Raw genomic sequence first — 6,949 nt, 5'->3', positions numbered from 1 at the left:
ATACCAGCTATGTACAATTGACCAAAGATAAGAACAGGTAAAAATTAACTGTTTAAAATATATAGTTTGTTTAAAATATATAATTAGTTAGTGGCATGTATTTGATTCCTGAGGTTATAAAATAACCAAGTTTCCTTTTATGTTTCAAAGTGTCATACTAAAATTGCTTTTCCAGTAAATTCTTCTTTTGTCTAACTCATATTATCCTCTCACTCACCTGCAATCACTGAAGTACTGAGTGCATTTCCTTTTAAAGACGTTCACAATGCACATAATGGTTGTAAGAGATGCTTGTATTAAAGCATGATTGAGCATCTAACAGTTTGCTCTGCTCTGTCTCCTGTGTGTCAGGGCCTGCTTTGAGGAGCTGCAGGATAACTCAATTGTCACCTGGTTGATTCTGACTACACCTGATGTCCTCTACCTGGCTGACAGCGGCCTCTAGGACAGGTGTGTGTGTGTGTGTGTGTGTGTGTGTGTGTGTGTGTGTGTGCGTGTGTTTTATTTCCTTTTCATTTTTAATGTTTATAACAAATTACTCAAATTGATACATCAAAGGTCGGTTCTATTATTACGCGTGATGTTTTACTTCATTTCTATAATATAATCCCTAGGCTGCGTGAAGCCCGGTTGGTCAAAGACAAGAAGCTGCATGTTACATCAGCAGGCTTCCAGTTCAAGCTGGACGCTGTCTCCATGCTGCCCACCGATGTGTTTTACATCTTCCTGGGAACTGTCCACCCAAGATCCGCTCCCAACAAACTCCTCCGAATCACGCGTATGATGGAAAGTTCTTCTTCACCCGCACCGAGACCAAGACCAACTACACCAACCTCTTCCATTTCATCCTGGTCATGTACATCATCATCATCATCCACTGGAACGCCTGCCTCTACTACTCCTTTCCTCTAAGGTTGTTGAGCTTCAGCTGCTGGAAGTATTTATTGTGATGTCGATATTCTTATCATATGCATTTCTTAGACCTGTTTTGTCCTATACCCAGACCACATTGGAAATAATTACTGCTTAACGCTTTCATTTTATAATTTAGATGTCTTTGTATTTTTATGTTGTACATTTATTATACAAAAATCAATTAGAACGTCCATCGGAGCCGCTCTGACCTCTGGGTCTACCCGACCTTAGAATGGACTCCGGGAAGGAGCCAGAGTTCGCGAACTGGGGAGGAGCAATCTTTCAGCCTCTACTGGTCCACGCTGACGCTGACCAACAACTGCGAGACGCCACCGGAGCTGACTCAGAGTTCTTCTTCCATGTGCTAGACTCTGGTGGGTGTGTTTATCTTCACCCTGGTGGGCAACATCAGGGCCCCATGATCTCAACATCAGTGCCGCTGGTCGAGTTTCAGGCACGCATCGACAACATCAAGCAGCATGCAGGTGCGTGTGTGGGGTTCGAAAAGGCTACAGACTGTCTGAGCCATCAAAGTACTGAGGATTTTTGCTGACGCAAACAGCAGCGCTTATTACACTTCATAGAAATTATGTTAGCGCCCCATTGTGGGGTTGGGGGTTGGAGGGCAAGGTGCATCACAACAGTAGGTAGTTGTCTTACATATCATGAATACAGAGTCAATTTCTCCTTATAACACTATACAGAAGTGGAAGGTGGACAAGGAACTGAGCAAAAGCCGCCATCACGTGGTTCGACTACCACCTGTGACCAATCACGCTGCCTGTGGCCTAAAGGGAGACACTGCGCGCCTGCCGACAAGCTCAGGCCCAATCGCCATTAACGTCCACTCCAGAGGTACTTCAAGAAGGTCCGCATCTTTGTTGATTGCTAAGCGGCCTGCTGATTGAGTTGGTGCTCAAGCTGCAGCCCCAGGTTTTCAGCTCCGCGTACTACATCTGTAAGAAGGGCGACATCGGCCGTGAGATGGTATATTGTCAAAGAGGGCAAGCTGGCGGTGGTGGCTGACGATGGCGTCACGAGTTCTGCAGACTGAGATGGCAGCTACTTTGGGAGATCAGATTTTAGCGATAAAGGGTTCTAAGGCAGGTAACCGGAGGATGAAGCTAACATCCAGCATTGGCTAATAAGATCTCTTCTGCCTGTCCAAGGATGACCTGATGGAGTCGCTGACCGGAAAACGGAAGCCAAGGGCATGCTGGAGGAGAAAGGTCACAACTTCTGCTGAAGGGATCTTTGCCTTCTGCTGAACTGGACTCCAAAAATTATCCCCTTTAAACCACAAGAAATCGAGAGAAGGTGGGATCTTTAAAACTTGTTTTAAAATTGTATTACCTTTACAGAACTGCTTTGTAGTTAGCTGTGTTCCTTGTTTTAAGTATTTTAATGCACAAACTGTAGGACTTTAAGATTGTTGTACAATGGAAAGTGAATTCTAAATGGATGCCAGACAGCAATATTTTTAGACAGAACTGGTGATAAAAGCAACCTGGAGCTGATGCAGACCAAGCTGAAGAAGCTGCTGGGAGACTACAGCACCAGACAGAGGCCTCGAGGAACGACGCTGAGATAGAGCGGCTGACTGAGAGATGTGGCAGAGGAGGACCTAGATGAGGAGGAGAAGGAGGAAGGGAGGAGGAGAAAAAGGAAGGGGAGGCAGAAGAGAAAAGGAGGAGAAGAAAGAGTGAAGAGGAGAAGAGGTAGACAGTGAGGCTGTGAAGAAAACATTTGACCCCAAGATAAATATTTTTTTGCATAGCCCAAAGTTAGTTTATTAAAATCTTCAAATATCATGACTTTTTCAATCAATGTTTTCTTAATAATTCTATATCATTGTTTAGTGTTTCTGTATCAAAATGGACTTTCAAATTTCAAGTATTTTGAGGTCATTTTGACCCCAGTGCCATAAACAGCTAATTCACTTATATTAAATTGATTAATAGGACCTTTCTGGAAACCAGGCTTATCCGAGACATAATAACAAGTTATCAATACCACCAGAGGCTGAGGGGTACCTGTATCAGTGATTTTGACCAGATAGACAGATAATCTGCAGAGAGATATAGCTCCCATGTACTCACTCTAAGAATGTACTTTCTATACCACGTATCATATGACTGTGTACAAAACCAAAATTATCATATGGTATACGAAGTCTTCCAATGGTATGTTATTACTTTTTCCCAACCCACACTGTGTGAATGTTTAATATTCAATATAGACAAGAAAAAATACAATAATTTGCATGTTATTAGTTTAAGCACACTGTGTTTTTCTATTGTTGTGACTTTTATGACCAATTTATGCAAAACTCCAGGTAATTCCAAAGGGTTCACATACTTTTCTTGCCAGTGTATATTATTGATAGAACTGCAATACAGAACTGAATATGCTCTAAATCTACAGAGAGCTGTATTGATGTGTATTCTCTGAAAACGAGTTATTCTAGGCCAAATCTAAAAATGTATTTATTTGAACTCAGCTTTGAGACATAATATTAAGTTATACATATCCTCAGAGGGTGGAGGATCTGTTGGAGTGATTCATCGAGATAGACAGATCACCGCACAGATGGAGCATCTTATGTACTCACCTATAGTTATAATTAGTTATGTTCAAAATTACCTTAGACATGCTTGGTTGCAGTCATGGCCTAAATACTTGGTAACTGTAATATAATAACTATCTACTTTCTGGAATGTACGTGATAGTGTTGCAATGGTGCGTATTCATAAAATAAATACCAGAATTCCTACTACCCTTCAATATTCTATATGTGCAACTTGTTGGTATTTGGTTGCTATAACATTTATTAAAGTGACTTTGAGGATTTGGGCATGCTTTTGAAGCATCCTCCATAGACCCTACTACTCCCATTGTTTACTGTTGGGTCAAAGAAAACTAAGATATATATTTGGTCATTGTCTTGAGGGATTAATCATTTTTTAACATTTTGGTGTACCGCCCTTTTAAATGATAGTCGATTTTACCACATAAATATGATGAAATGTGTATATTTACATCACAATTTTAAAAACTAAATGATACTACAATCAAATGATGGTAAATCTATTTTTTTTTGTATTTACGTGAATTGAGGTTTTTAGAAATGTTTGTAAATGAATTACAAATAAAAAACTGAAATGTTACATTTACATAAGTATTCAGACAATTTACTCAGTACTTTATTGGAAGCAACTTTGGCAGCGATTACAGCATTGAGTCTCTTGGTTATGACGCTACAAGCTTCAGCACACCTGTATTTGGGTTTTTTCTCCCATTCTTCTCTTGAAGGAGAGGCCAGGTTTCCTCCTCCAGACGTGACACTTGGTGACTCAGGTCAAAGAGTTCAATCTTGTTTCACCTGTACTGAGAGAATCTTGTTTCTCATGGTCTGAGAGTCTTTAGGTGCCTTTTGGCAACCTGGCTGTCATGTGCCTTTAACTGAGGAGGCTTCCGCCTGGCTACTCTACCATAAAGGCCTGATTGGTGAAGTGCTGCAGAGATGGTTGCCCTCTGGAAGTTTCTCCCATTCCACAGAGGAACTCTCTAGAGCTCTGTCAGAGTGACCAGATTTTTAAAGGTATCTGGGACCAACAGATGCATATCTGGGAGAGTAGATGCACATCTGTCTTTTCTTTTGTGTCCTAAATTATATTCTTTACAAACAAGAAAATACATTTAAACAAGGTTTCAACTATCTATCTCCATATGGATTGGACGCCAGTAAGCCATCCTTCATTCTTTCCTGTAGCTCAATGCTGCATTAGGAAGACCTGGACCTGCTCCTATCTCTGTAAATATCAGCTGACGAATGCATTATGCAGACTCCTTTTAAGTATTTTTCCCTTTCAAGCTCAACATTATCATTCATATGATCCCAAAGAAAAAATAGTTCATTGGAGGCCAACTTTTAGATTGGAGTGTGTATGTGGTTCTGGAAGACCCATTATGCCTCCACTAAGAGACAGGGTCAGCGTTCAGTAATGCACACCATAGCAAAAGTTTTTAAGAACAAAAATGAAAATGAGCGTTTTTTATTAAGCCCAGGTAGTCCCTCCCTATTTCAGTCCACTTTCTTTTTTTGTTTGGTGCCTGATGAACACAACCCTGATGCTTGACTACCTCTTTAGTATAGGACCAACGCTATCATAGATACTGTATGTAGGCTACTGCCTATAACAGCATACATGCCCACATACAGTACACAACAATATAGAAAGAGGTAATTAGCTGGCTCTGTTCTAGCCTATTTTTCAGCCCTTATTCTCACCGAGCTAAACTACTTTTTCTCAGCCCTATGATGCAAAGAACCCAAACCATTTATATCATTTTGTTTGTTGGTTAGTTAGCAAAAAAATGTTTTGTTCACATACTCTGAGTGGCGCAGTGCACGCAGTGCTAACTGTGCCACTAGAGATCCTGGTTCGAATCCCCCCTGGCGCAGCCGGCCGCGACCGGAGACTCATGGGCGGCGCACAATTGGCCCATAGCGCTGTCAGGGTAGAGGGAGGGAATGCCCGGGCAGGGATGTGGAAGCTCAGTTGATAGAGCATGGCGTTTGCAATGCCAGGTTATGGGTTCGATTCCCACCGGGGGCCAGTATAAAAAAATATGTATTCACTAACTGTAAGTCGCCTGGATAAGAGTCGTCTACTAAATGACTAAAAATGTAAATGTACTACTCCTTATGGAAAGAACTGTAGCCTTTGTGTTGGTAATAGAGAAATGCCCCCGTAGACCAGCATCTATCTAACCGCATGGTGAGTGAATCATGGCTTCTAGGAGTGTGGATAGGATAAATAGGTATATTCAAGGTGATTTCCCAAAGGAGACCTAATCGCTTGCCTCCTACAGTATGGATATGATTGGCTTTTGAGAGGGTGTGTTGGGTCTAGAGCAGTACCACAATATTGGCTAATTTCCATTGAGGTAATACAGTATTTAACACCACGTATCCAATATCCCTTGAGGAATATCTGTGAGAGAAAACCATAGTTAACACACACCACTTCACAATAAGGCCTTGGGTGAGTTATTCTGTCTTAAATGTATTGAATGAATATAACATGACTGTCAGAGTATTTGGGGAAGTGAACTTGTACTGAAAATCTGACCTTTGCAGTGGGGTGCAAGTGACCTGTAGTTTTGATGGTATCTCGAGACCAGTTAAGCCCTCGTTCACACTTGCAGGCCTTAACTGCTCAAATCAGTTTTGTTTTTCAAAAACGTTTTGGAATACTGACTGTCCAAACAGCAAGTTACAAGTGACCAAATCGGATTTGTGTGCTTCAGACAGCAGTCATTTGCCGACATGCATACGCCAGTTGTCATAGTAACAACGTGGTTTGTGTGCAGTGGTGTAGGGCTGGATTGGTGGTGGTGCTTATGCTTCCGACCACACAGAAGCTAGGTAGCAAGCTAAGGTGACAACAATGCCTGCCAACGCTTCCCAGTTGCTTTGTATGTTCAAAATCATAGTGAGAAAACATTTTTAAAGCCTCAAAGTATAAGATGATACAACCTTCAAAACAAGCCCTTTTTGGACAGCCACAGCAGTCAACTAGCTATCTAGGTAGCTGTTTAGCTTTCTAGCACATTCACTTATTTGTTTGTGGAACAATTAACAAGCTAGTTTAGCTACCACATGTTCTTATCAAAACTGTCAACAGAGTAACTAGGAAGAAACAAGATATGCTAAAAACCACTTGAGGGCAAATAAATCAGATTTGACTGTTCAGACACAAGTCATGTGGCCAGGAATCAGATTTAGAACGCCTGATTTCAAACCACCTACGAAGGTGGTTTGAAATGTGGCTTGAAATATCGGATTTTATGTGCTAAGGTTCAGACCATAGGAAAAAATAACAGATTTTAATCAGATTAATGTGATATACGCAAGTACAGCATGGCTTTTTCCCCCAAGGGACCTGGTCCTTTGTGGACTACACATTGACCCTGGAAGGCATGGGTTCAAACCTGACTGCACCACTGCAGCAAAGTAAGTGGATAATAG

The 6,949-nt window shown here is 41.4% G+C and overlaps 2 pseudogenes; both read left to right on the top strand.

Annotated features, from left to right (window-relative positions):
• The first annotated feature begins 351 nt into the window (after nt 1–351).
• Nucleotides 352–950, top strand: LOC123486397 (annotated as a pseudogene).
• Nucleotides 951–1,147: 197 nt separating this feature from the next.
• Nucleotides 1,148–6,949, top strand: part of LOC123486396 — a 51,285-nt pseudogene continuing 45,483 nt past the window's right edge.

The sequence above is a fragment of the Coregonus clupeaformis genome, unplaced genomic scaffold, assembly GCF_020615455.1.
Source record: "Coregonus clupeaformis isolate EN_2021a unplaced genomic scaffold, ASM2061545v1 scaf1193, whole genome shotgun sequence".
In the NCBI taxonomy this organism is placed as follows: domain Eukaryota; kingdom Metazoa; phylum Chordata; class Actinopteri; order Salmoniformes; family Salmonidae; genus Coregonus; species Coregonus clupeaformis.
The sequence above is the reverse complement of the archived record's forward strand: the minus strand, read 5'-3'. Positions and strand labels throughout refer to the sequence as shown.